Below are 13,396 nucleotides of genomic sequence, written 5' to 3' on the forward strand. Positions count from 1 at the left end.
GGGGAAATTGCCCTGAACTATGTGGGGGCACTTTGACTAGTACAAGAGTGCCCTCACAGTTAGTAACTTTGCACCTAACCTTCACTAGGTGAAGGTTATACATATAGGTGTCTTATAAGTTACTTAAGTGGAGTGTAAAATGGCTGTAAAATAACATGTGCGTTATTTCACTTACACGGTAGTGGCAGTCCTGTGTAGGATTTGACTGAGCTCCCTATGGGTGGGAAAAGAAATGCAACAGCCCATAGGGGTCTCCTGAAACCCCAATATCCTGGGTATCTAGGTACTATATACTAGGGAATTATAAGGGTATTCCAGTGTGCCAATTAGAATAGGTGAAAATGGTCACTAGCCTATAATGACAATTGTAAAGGCAGGGAGAGCATAAGCACTGAGGTTCCGGTTAGCAGAGCCTCAGTGACACAGTTAGTCACTACACAGATACACAAATTCAGGCCACAAACTATGAGCACTGGGGTCCTGGCCAGCAGGATCCCAGTGAGACAGGCAAAAACAAACTGACAGACATGTGAAAAATGGGGGTAACATGCCAAGCAAGTTGGTACTTTCCTACACAACCCCCCCCCACCAAACGAGGGACAATAAGGCTAACATTGCCCAGATGCGTCTTCATTGTCTAAGTGGAAATATCTGGAGAGCCCATCTGCATTGGAGTGGGTATTTCCAGGTCTATGTTCCACTGTATAGTCCATTCCCTGTAGGGAGATGGACCACCTTAACAATTTAGGGTTTTCACCTTTCATTTGTTTTAGCCAAAATAGAGGTTTGTGGTCTGTTTGAACAATAAAGTGATTACCAAACAGGTATGGTCTCAACTTTTTCAGTGCCCAGACCACAACAAATGCCTCCCTCTAAATGGCAGTCCAACGCTTTTCTCTAGGGGTCAACCTCCTGCTGATAAAAGCAACAGGTTGATCCTGGCCCTTAGTGTTAAGCTGTGATAGAACAGCCCCTACCCCTAATTCAGAAGCATCAGTATGGACTATGAATTTCTCGGAGTAGCAAGGGCATTTTAGGACAGGTGCAGAGCACATGGCCTGTTTTAGCTCATCAAAAGCCTTTTGACAGCTCGCTGTCCACAATACCTTTTTAGGCATCTTTTTGCTTGTGAGGTCATTAAGAGGGATTGAAATGGAGCCATAGTTCTTAATGAACCTCCTATAGTACCCTGTGAGGCCTAAGAAGGCTCTCATCTGGGTTTGGGTTGTAGTGGAGCCCATTCCATAATGGTCTGGATCTTCCCCTGTAGTGGTGCAATCTGTTCCGCACCTACCAGGTGGCCCAGATAAACCATTTCCCCCTGTTCTATCTGGCACTTTGAAGCCTTGATAGTGAGGCCTGCCTTTTGCAGGGCCTCCAAAACTTTCCATAGGTGGACCAGGTGATCATCCCAGGTGAAGCTAAAGACAGCTATATCATCTAGATATGCTGCACTAAAAGCTTCCAATCCTTGCAGGACTGTGTTTACCAACCTCTGAAAAGTAGCAGGTGCAGTTTTCAAACCAAAGGGCATAACAGTGAACTGATAGTGCCCTAAAATGATGGAAAGTTCTGGTTTAGGTTTAGCATCTTCTGACAACGTAATCTGCCAATACCATGCAGTTAAGTCAAAAGTGCTTAGATACTTGGCAGAAGCCAGTGCATCTATTAGCTCATCTGCCCTGGGTATAGGGTGAGCATCAGTTTTGGTTACTTGATTTAGACCCCTTTAGTGAACACAAAACCTAATTTCCTTTTTTACCTTCTTTACTATGAGGTTTTGGGACAAGCACCACTGGGTAACCCATGGGCTCTCAGAATGCTCAATCACTGCCAGATCCAGCATTTTCTGTACCTCTTGTTTTATGAAATCACTGACATGGTCAGGCTGCCTATAAATCTTACTTTTGACAGGTAAACTGTCTCCAGTGTTGATTGTCTGCTCACACCAGGTAGCTGTACCTGGGATCAGTGAGAAGAGGTCAGATAACTGGCCTAGGAGATTTATACAGTTGTCCTTCTGCTTAGCAGTAAGGCAATCTGCAAGTCCCACTCCCTCCACTAAGCCATCAGCTTCTGTGGTGGAGAAGAGGGCAGGGAGAGGGTCACTCTCTTCCTCCTGCCTCTCATCAATTTCCATGAGCAGAGTGAAGTCAGCCCTGTCATAGTAAGGTTTCAGGCGATTGACATGGAGCACCCTAGGGGGACTCCTGGGAGTGCCCAGATCTACCAAATAGGTGACCTCACCTTTCTTTTCTACTATTAGATGGGGTCCACTCCATTTGTCCTGGAGTTCTCTTGGGCCACAGGCTCCAATACCCACACCTTCTGTCCTAGGTGGTACTGGGTCAGGACAGCCTTCTGGTCACGCCATTGCTTTTGGAGCTCTTGGCTGGCCTGAAGGTTTTTACTGGCCTTTTTAATGTACTCAGCCATTCTGGATCTTATTCCACGTACATAGTCCACAGTGTCTTGCTTGGGAGCTTTTAAAGGTTGTTCCCAACCCTCCTTCACAAGAGCAAGGGGACCTCTTACAGGGTGCCCAAAGAGGAGTTCAAAGGGACTAAAGCCCACTCCTTTTTGGGGTACCTCCCTATAGGCAAAAAGGAGGCATGGCAACAGGACATCCCATCTCCTCCTGGGTTTTCAGAGAGTCCCATGATCATACCTTTGAGAGTTTTATTAAACCTCTCAACCAGACCCTTTGTATGTGGGTGATAAGGAGTAGTGAACTTGTAAGTTAGACTACACTCCTTCCACATAGCTTTGAGGTATGCAGACACGAAGTTACTACCTCTGTCTGACACCACTTCCTTAGGAAAACCCACTCTGGAAAAGATTCCCAGGAGGGCTTTTGCCACTGCAGGAGCTGTAGTGGTCCTTAAGGGAATAGCTTCAGAATCCCTAGTGGCATGGTCGACTACCACAAGGATAAAACAATTGCCTAAAGCTGTTGGAGGGTCAAGGGGGCCAACTATGTCAACCCCTACCCTCTCATAGGGCACCCCAACCACTGGTAGTGGAAGTAAGGGGGCCTTAGGTGTGCCACCAGTCTTGCCAGTGGCTTGGAAGGTCACACAGGAGGGACAAAACTCCTTAGTGTCCTCTGACATGTGAGGCCAGTGGAACAATGGAACAAGTCTGTCCCAAGTTTTGCTCTGGCCCAAATGCTCAGCCGAAGGAATATCATGTGCCAAGGTCAGAAGAAACTCCCTATACTGCAAAGGGATGACCAACCTCCTGGCAGCTCCAAGTTTAGGGTCCCTTGACTCAGTGTAGAGGAGGTTATCTTCCCAATAGACCTTATGGCTATCAGTGATATCCCCATTCTGCTGTTTGACAGCTTGCTGTCTTAAACCCTCTAGTGTGAGATAGGTCTGCTGTGCTTCACTCAGCTCTTCCCTAGCAGGCCCCCCTGCACCCAAAAGCTCAGTAGTGTCTGCTGCAAGCTCATCTGGTGTAGGTTTTGCACAGGGAGAGGATTCCTCTTCCTCAAAAGGGGAATCTTCTGGAGAGGAAGGGATAGTGGTCAAGGATTTACCCTTCCTACCCCAGGCTTTTGGTAGCACTTGGTCCATTGTTTCAGGGTCCAAGCTTACCTGTTCTCTTTGCTTCTGGGCCTGAGCCCTTGTAAGGGCAAAGATATGCCCTGGAATGCCCAAGCTGATGTCTCCAAATCATTGCCTAGTAAGCAGTCTACAGGTAAATCAGTGGCTATCACAACTTTCTTTCGACCAGTAACCCCCCAGTTGAGATTCACAACAGCCATGGGGTGGCTAAGAGTGTTGTTATGAGCATCAGTCACTTGGTACTGCTGACCAAGTAGGTGTTGATAAGGGTGAACCAGTTTCTCAATCACCATAGTGATACTGGCTCCTGTATCCCTGTAGGCCTCAACCTCAACACCATTTATTAGGGGAAGTTGCTTGTACTTACCCATGTTAAGGGGACAAGCAAACAAGGTGGCAAAGTCAATACCACCATCAGAGACTAAAACAGTCTCTGTGGTCTCCCTAACAAGACCAACCCCAACTACATTACCAACGGTGAGCCCAGCTACACCCTTTGATTGGCTATTTGTAGTAGACTTCCCACCACCACTGCTATTATTAGGGGCACTAGAGGACGCAGTTGGGGTTGTGGTAGTGGGAGCCTTGGTGTTTTTTTTGGACAAGTGGAATCACTTGCCCAGTGGACTTTACTCTTACATAAACAGCACTGTGGCTTCTTTTGATTGTTAGAAGAGGATTTGAACCCACCTCCCCCAGAGGCTTTTTGTGGGCCTGATGAAGACTCAGAATTCTCTTTATCTTTGTCCCCACCCTTGTCAGAAGACTTTCCATCCTTCTTCTTGCCATCCTTGTTACCACCTGTATGAACCTTTCTGTTCACTCTTGTTCTGACCAATTTGTCTGCCTTCCTTCCCAATTCTTGGGGAGAGGTCAGATGTGAGTCTACCAAGTACTGATGCAACAAGTCAGACACACAATTATTCAAAATATGCTCTCTCAAAATAAGATTATATAGGCTTTCATAGTCAGTCACCTTACTGCCATGTAACCATCCCTCCAAGGCCTTCACTGAACAGTCTACAAAGTCTGTCCAGTCTTGAGAGGGCTCTTTTCTGGTATCTCTGAACTTTATCCTGTATTGTTCAGTGGTTAAGCCAAATCCATCTAAGAGTGCATCTTTCAAAACTTTGTAGTTGTTGCCATCACTTTCTCTGACAGTAAGGAGCCTATCCTGACCCTTACCAGTGAAAGATAACCACAAGATAGCAGCCCACTGCCTTTGAGGGACCAACTGTACCATACAGGCCCTCTCAAGTGAAGCAAACCACTTGTTTATGTCATCCTCCTCCTTGTAAGGGGGTACAATCTTGTGCACTTCTCTTGAATCTTGTTCCCTTACAGTATTACAATCAAGAACACTGCTGCTGCAACCATGGGGACCTAACCCCCACTTCTGTACTTACCTCTCTACATCTAGAGATTCCCTGTCTAAGGACAACTGCTGCTGTCTCAGCTTCAGTCTGGCCTCTTCCAACCTCAGCTTTCTGAGTTCCCTGTCTAGGGTATTATCCTCAGGGTGGGAGGCTTGGGAATTCTGAGACACAGAGGTGATGTGGGAATTGGCAGAAGTGGACCTGTCTCTAACTGGCTGAACCCTAGTTACCTGGCCTTTTGGAGTGAAAGGTGCCCTACTATTGTTTGAGCCCCTCCCACTACCAGTTTCACTAGATGGCCTGTTAGCTGACAGGTCTTTGGAGGAACCCTCCTCAGAGTCCTCAGGTCCCTCCCCTGCTTCTTCCTGGTTACCCTCTTCCTCTACCTCTTGTTCCTGGGATGGGCCAGACTGGTTATGGTCACTTTCTAGGAGAAGGCTAAGGAAAAGATCTTTGGTAGGGTTCTTACCAATGTTTAAACTTATTTCTTTTCAGAGACCCCTCAAACCTTTAAAGTTTAAACTACCATAGGTTGCCTGAACAACTTTGGGAGTGGCCTCTACTACTGACATATTTGCAAGAAAGAGTTTTGGACAGAGATAAAAAAAAGTTTAGAAACATTTTAGAGAAAAAAGAAAAATGTTTTATAACTTTTCAAAACTTTTGGAAACTTTTTAGAAAGTTTTCAGAAAGAGAGTTGGACTGTTTAGGTTAACTGTGTATATTTTTAAGTATTTGGAATATGTTTTTCTTATGAAAAGCACCAAAGACAAAGTGGTAAAGCAGTTACAAGTACTTATCCCACCGCTGTACCACCATTGTAGGAGGCTGGCCTGGCTTATAGTGGGTACCTGATGGTACTTACACCTTGAGCTAAGTCCAGTTATCCCTTATTAGTGGATTATTAGTGTTCTAGCAGCTTAGGCTGATAGAGGTAGCTATAGCAGAGCAGCTCATGCTGAACTAGGAGACATGCAAAGCTCCTACTATACCACTTATATCATACAGGTACTATATCAGTAGAAACACAACACTCAGAGTTACTAAAAATAAAGGTACTTTATTTTAGTGACAATGTGCCAAAAATATCTCAGAGGATATACTCCCTTAGGAGGTAAGTAAAATACACAAAACATACACACAAACCAAAATCAGGTAAGTAAACAGTTAGAAAAGTAGTGCAAACACTGTAGAACACAATAGGATGCAATAGGCCTAGGGGCAACACAAACCATATACTAAGAAAGTGGAAAGCGAACCACTTAGGGAGCCCTGACCTAGTGTTGTGTGTAAAGGGTCGCTGTGAGTGTAAGAAAGGGCTAAAGGTGTCCTAGATACCCCACCCCAAGACCCTGAAAAGTAGGAGTAAAGTGATACTACTTTCACAGAAACACACTAAACACGTGATAGGAGATTCTGCAAAGACCACAACAGACTTCAAAGCACTGAAGACGGATTCCTGGACCTGAAGACCTGCAAAGGAAGGGGACCAAGTGCAAGAGTTGTAAAAGTGTCCGGAGGGCAGGAGCCCACTAAACCCCGGATGAAGGTGCAAAATGGCTGCCACTGGATGGAAGAAGCTGAAGATTCTGCAACAACGAAAGGCACTAGGAACTTCTCCTTTCTGCATAAGATGTCGCACAGAGTGCTGGAGGAGGTAGAGTTGTTTCTTTGGAGAAAGATGGCAAACAAGCCTTGCTAGCTGCAAAGGTCACTGTTAAAGAAAAAGGGTGCTTTCTGGGCCCAGGAAGGACCAGTAGATCGCCACTTGGAAGAGGAGACAGAGGGGGCAATCAGCAACACAAAGAGCACATGAACAAGAAGGCAAGACTCACAAAAGTCCTTGAATATGGGTTCAATAAGACTTAGCACGGCGGTTGTCTCAACACTACAAAGGAGGGTCCCACGAAGCCGGTGGTCAACTCAGCGAGTTGAGCAATGCAGGACAGAGTGCTGGGGACCTGGGCTAGGCTGTGCATGAAAGGTTCCTTGCAAAAGTGCACAGAAGCCCTAGCAGCTGCATTTCACGCGGTACGCAGGATTACTGTCTGGAGAGGAGAGGCAAGGACTTACCTCCTCTAAATTTGGACAGTTGGACCACTGGACAGTCTGGGTCACTTGGGTCCACCACCTGTGTTCCAGGGGCAACGCTCATCAGGATGAGAGGGGTCCCAGAGTACCGGTAATGCTGAAGTTTGGTGCCTGCTGAAGCAAGGGGAAGATTCCATGGACACACGGGAGATTTATCCATGGATTCCAGTGCAGGGTGAAGGCAGACAGCCCCCAGAGCATGCACCACCAGGAAACAGTTGAGAAAGCGAGCAGGATTAGGCGCTACAATGTCGCTGGTAGTCTTCTTGCTACTTTGTTGCAGTTTTGCAAGCATCCTGGAGCAGTCAGCAGTCGATCCATGGCAGAAGTCGAAGAGAGAGGTGCAGAGGAACTCTTGCAAGTCGTTATCTGAGGAAAAGCCCACAGGAGAGACCCTAAATAGCCCTCAGAAGAGGATTGGCCACCTAGTCAGGTAAGCATCTATCGGGAGGGGTCTCTCACGTCACCTGCTGGCACTGGCCACTCAAAGGCCTCCATTGTGCCCTCACACCTCTGGATTCAAGATGGCAGAGGTCTGGGACACACTGGAGGAGCTGTGGGCACCACCCCCGGGGTAGTGGTGGACAGGAGAGTGGTCACTCCCCTTTCCTTTGTCCAGTTGCACGCCAGAGCAGGGACTGACAGTTCCCGGAACCGGTGAAGACTGACTTATGCAAGAAGGGCACCATATGTGCCCTTCAAAGCATTTCCAGGTGCTGGGGGAGGCTACTCCTCCCCAGCCCTTAACACCTATTTCCAAAGGGAGAGGGTGTAATACCCTCTGTCAGAGGAAATTCTTTGTTCTGCCTTCCTGGGACTGGGCTGCCCAGACCCCAGGAGGGCAGAACCCTGTCTGTGGGTTGGCAGCAGCAGTAGCTGCTGAGAAAACCCCAGAGAGCTGGTGTGACAGTACCCGGGGTATATAGTGGAGCCCCAGGGATGCATGGGATTGGCACCCCAATACCAGATTTGTCATGGGGGGACAATTCCATGATCTTAGACATGTTACATGGCCATATTCTGAGTTACCATTGTGAAGCTACATATAGGTATTGACCTATATGTAGTGCAAGAGTGCAATGGTCTCCCCGCACTCACAAAGTCTGGGGAAATTGCCCTGAACTATGTGGGGGCACGTTGGCTAGTGCCAGGGTCCCGTCACACTTAGTAAGTTTGCACCTAACCTTCACTAAGTGAAGGCTAGACATATAGGTGACTTATAAGTTACTGAAGTGCAGTGTAAAATGGCTGTGAAATAACATGTGTGTTACTTCACTCAGGCTGCAGTGGAAGTCCTGTGTAAGATTTGTCTGAGCTCCCTATGGGTGACAAAAGAAGTGCTGTAGCCCACAGTGGTCTCCTGGAACCCCAATACCCTGGGGACCTAGGTACCATATACTAGGGAATTATAAGGGTGTTCCAGTGTGCCAATTAGAATTGGTGAAAATGGTCACTAGCCTATAGTTACAATTTTAAAGGCAGAGAGAGCATAAGCACTGAGGTTCTGGTTAGCAGAACCTCAGTGACACAGTTAGTCACTACACAGGTACACACATTCAGGCCACAAACTATGAGCACTGGGGTCCTGGCTAGCAGGATCCCAGTGTGACAGGCAAAAACAAACTGACATACATGTGATAAATGGGGGTAACATGCCAGGCAAGATGGTACTTTCCTACACTTGGGTATCAACATCATGTCTGATGGTCTGCTGAGGATGTGGAAGAAGTTGAATGTTTCACCACCGTGTGTTGCCATGGATTATTGGCTGTTTTGTAGTGCCACAAACACACTGGTGTCAGTCACAACGTTTGTGAGAGTTGCTGACTTTCAGCAATGCATGGATGTTGCAAACATATGTTTTCAAAGCACCTGTTCCTGCACTGACTGTGACACATTGCACACATTTAGTCAGGAAATGGTGCAATATATCTACCTGGGTAAAGCTCTCCAAGGGCCTTTCACAAGGAGATACTGGCACCACTGGTGCTTCAGTGCTCTTCAGTAATGAAGTGAGACACCGGACGTGCAAGAAGCTCTTTTGAGAAGGACAACAGTCAGTTGAGGACACATTGAATTTGCACTCTTCTCCTGATGGATGTGGGACAAGTACATGGATTGTAGCAAATAAGGTGTGTGGTATGAAATCACAGGTTTTAGCCATCATGATAGATATGAGCAAGCATGATCACATCACATGTGTATCAAATGTGCATGGTGAATGTGTACTTGGTAGTAAGGAGGTGTATCAAGTTTGTCCACAGATAGGGGCAGGTACAAGTAAACAGGCACTGTACACAGTGCTGCGCCACTTCTCTTGTGGTCCTTAGCTCCCCCCTATCTGCCACGATGTGTGTGTCCCACATACGATATATGGCGCACCATGGCACTGGGTATGTGCCAATTGTGGTTAACATCTTGATGGAAATGATGTACTATTCATGATTAGTGCAAGAGAATCTAATGCTAACCCTGGACTGTACATGTGGGCCCATTGTGACTAATGGTGTTCCCCCTTTTAATTCTAGCTCTGAGCTGGCATTTGAAGTAGGAAGTACAAAACTAGGCAGCTGAATCTCTTAGATTTCAGTGCACCATTTGGACAGTTACCCTACCAGGGTAACGCCACTATTGCATGCATCATGCCTGGCACAGGCCTAATGTGAAGTAAAGGGTGACAAAGTGGCACAATACAGGTATTGCACCACTTTGTTGGTACTCTGCTGAACATTTGGCCTTGTTGTGCCTTATTAGCGTCATATTACTTATGATGCTATTGTGGTGCAAGGATGCCCTAGACCCTCTCACATCTTGGCCTAGTGTGCAGCTTTGGAAAGCCATTATCCCATGTACAAAATACTGTAGATGCGTGCTAGGCAGATTTGTATGGACTTGGGTCTTATCCTTGTTGTTGACTTACTGGTTGACAACATGTGTCATCATAAAATGCAGTTTATACTTCATGCTTGTTCTTCCTCTACCCAACGCAATTACTGATGACAAGTTCTCCTCATGTTTTAGCTGCCACAATGACTACAGCCCAGAAATAGAAATTCACAAAATGTATTGAACGTTTCCAGCACCTTTGCTAGGTCCAGGCTGGTTAGAGGAAGATGGCAAGGAGGTACTGCACGGAAAAGTTATCAGGGTCATGGAAGGCCTTCCCTAATGGTGGACCAGCTCAACAGCCTGCAACCACCTCAACTAAAGGAGTGTCCCCAGCACCCAGAGTCCATGGTGTTCCTTCAGGTCCAGCACCCTTAACATCTGCAACACATCTGAAGGCACAAGCACCACAAGAGTGACCACCATCTGCCACTAAGTCCTGCTTTGAGGCGGAAATGCATAAAGACCAGGCCGAGGTCAAAGCTAGATTGGCCAGACTTGAGGCAGACAATGCCAGAAATTACAAAATACTAAAACATATCAAGAAGGGGGTGAAGAAACTGTAGGTGTGGCCACTCCCCACTTCCATGGACCTTTCCATCCCCAGTCTGCATTGTTTAAAGTTTTTGTGAGTTTTAGGGGGCTAGATAGAGATTAGGTAGGATAGCGTGGGTTAGTTGTAGGATATAGTTAGTGTAGTTTGGGGTGGGATCTAAGCAATTGTTTTTGTGTAGGGGTGGTTGGGTGGGGGTTTATGTTTAGGGGTATATGTACTAAAAAATTAAAATACCAACAAAAATAAAACTTTTTTAAAAAATACAAAAAAGTATATATTTGTTTAGAACATAGGATTAGTTAGTATATGTGTAAGTTTAGTTCATGTTGCCGTACACGTCTATTGTCTCATAACGGGGTGTGGGGAACATGTTTATTGAGTGGTGTTATGTGTATAATTTAAGTTTAGAATAGGAAAGATAGCTGTAGGGTTAAGTTGAGGTAAGTTAGTATAGGTTAGCTTAGTGTAGGTTAGTGAGTAGGTTAGGTTTTTAATAGGTTGTGTTTTTAGGTACCAGTAAATCCTGTTATGTTTTGACAGTTAGGTGACCATGATGGTTGACTGTCTGGGTGTTCTCATGTCTGCACTGGCCAAGTTGGGGAAATGCCTTAGGTTATGCATTCTGTATTGATTTGCATGTATGACTGTGTATGCCCAATGACCAAGGAGCTGTCTGATTGGCAGATCTATGACATCAGGTACTCAAGACGGTTTTCAGTGCAGTTCCTGACACTCAGATTGTATACAAATGCAATATCTTTGACAGGTAATGATGCAACATCAATTGTCATTGCTAAGGTCTATCACAATCATTTAAAAAACATTTTACACATTATACTCTACCTTATTTGGGGTATGGATACTGGCACACTGGCACACTGGCAACTGCCTGTCACACTCTTAAGTATGCTCTTTAGTTACTCACGTATTTGTTAAATTGGTACACTCGTCAGAGAAATTTCCTGACACTTGAGTTCTGAACCATTCATGCCATATGTCAACTTGTATGGATAAATGTTCAATACATGTTTGGGAGGCTCACTAAGTAGTTTGTAGTCCACAATACTAACAGTCACCTTTATCATTTTTGAGTCGTGGTGTGTACCTTTGTGTCTGACAGTAAGCCACATGTCATTCGGTTCTGTTCTCTTTGACATTGCTTCACACAATACAGACATTTATATCAGACCAAAACACTGATAAATGTGATTATGGTGATTTATTTACATGTGCAAGTTTGGTTTCCAATGCTGAACAATGTCCACTTCACTGATCCCATGAGAGATCCTGAGCCATTTGACGTACATTCAGAGTCCAAGGGTGAGCGACCTGTCATGAGACATGTAGGAGAAGTGTACATTAGTGAGGAGGTATAAAAAATGACAATAGATAGGATAGAGACAATGACAGTCCATGGAAGATCACTCAACAGATGTTGAGTGAAAAGGGCACATTGCCAGCTGTCACAACACTGGATTGCTCTTAAGCACAAAACTAAGGAGATACTGTCCATGTGGCACAGGCAGGTTGGTGCTAACAGGTGGTTTTACATGAGAATGTTGTTCCTTGCACATCTTCAACCTCTGATGTGTGTGGTGCTTCCTGTCCCATGGGTGATGTTGTTGTTAAAGTTGAGGGGACCACACACACATCAGGGGATAGAGATGTGGAATCAAAGGTCCCCGCCATTTGTGGGAACACATAAGTCATCACTGCAGCAGGGGGGAACTGCTAATTTCTCAACACCGCTGCTACATCACAGTGGTAGGCAGCCATGTTTTACCTGAGGGAGGCCACTTCCTAGTGCATGGACTCCAGGGCATTTTATATAGCCCCCAACCAGTTACCTATCTCGCTGCTGCCACTTTGGAAGAACAATTGTTTAAGCCTCTGCCTCATGACATCAGCTATATCGGCCAGAGACTGCTGGAGTACACTGATGGTAGCTGAGTTGTCCTTATTCAGACTGAGGCAACTCTGCACTACCTCTGGGATGCCTGCCATCCCTACCTGCACCTGCTGTGCCAGCTCCCACTGGACTTCTGCCACTGTCCTCTGAAAGGTGATGTCTGGGTCCTCTAGGATGCCTGCCATCCCTACCTTCACCTGCTGTGCCAGCTCCCACTGGACTTCTACCACTATCCTCTGAAAGGTGATGTCTGGGTCCTCAGAGTCAAGGGCTGTGGGAGGACTGGTTGGTGCTGGGTGTTGGTAGTTGGGTGGTTCATGTGGAGACCCCGCAATGCTGTGTGTCCTCCCTGCTATTATAGGTGGTGTTAGGAAGGAACCTAGGACATCCTGGAGAGTCTGTTCATTGATGGATGGCAGCTGGTCATTCATATCATCTGTAAAATCCAGGACAGACAGGTCTGCAGGAGTAAGGCATCATCCTCTGCAATGGGATAGTGAAAGGTCAATCTTTGACTGTAGTGGCTGTTGACATGGCTTATTCACTTGCCCAGATGCAAAGTGAAGACAGGGAGTCCTCAGAGCATGCACACCTTGGAAACTGTTGCAGGTGCTGGCTGGAGCTGAAGTTGCAGGGTCACAGTAGCCTTTCTCAATGCTTTGTTTCAGTTACAGCAGTTCCTGGAGCAGTCTGCGGTTGATCTGACGGTCTGAGGATGAAGCAGGAGTTGCAGAGGATTCATGGTGGAAACTTGCAAGCTGAATCTGAAGAGGAACCTAAGGGAGATACCCTAAATATCCCTGAGAGGGTGGTTGGCTACCTACCCAGGTATGCACCTATCAGGAGGGGTCTCTGACGTCACCTGCTGGGACTGCCACTCAGAGATCTCCAGAGTGTTCCCACACCTTGCAAAACAAGATGGCTAAGGCCAGGGACACACTGGAGGAGCTCTGGGCACCACCCCAGGGGTGGTGATGGACAGGGGAATGGTCACTTCCCTTTTCTTTGT

The sequence above is a fragment of the Pleurodeles waltl genome, chromosome 2_1 (assembly GCF_031143425.1).
Source record: "Pleurodeles waltl isolate 20211129_DDA chromosome 2_1, aPleWal1.hap1.20221129, whole genome shotgun sequence".
In the NCBI taxonomy this organism is placed as follows: Eukaryota; Metazoa; Chordata; class Amphibia; order Caudata; family Salamandridae; genus Pleurodeles; species Pleurodeles waltl.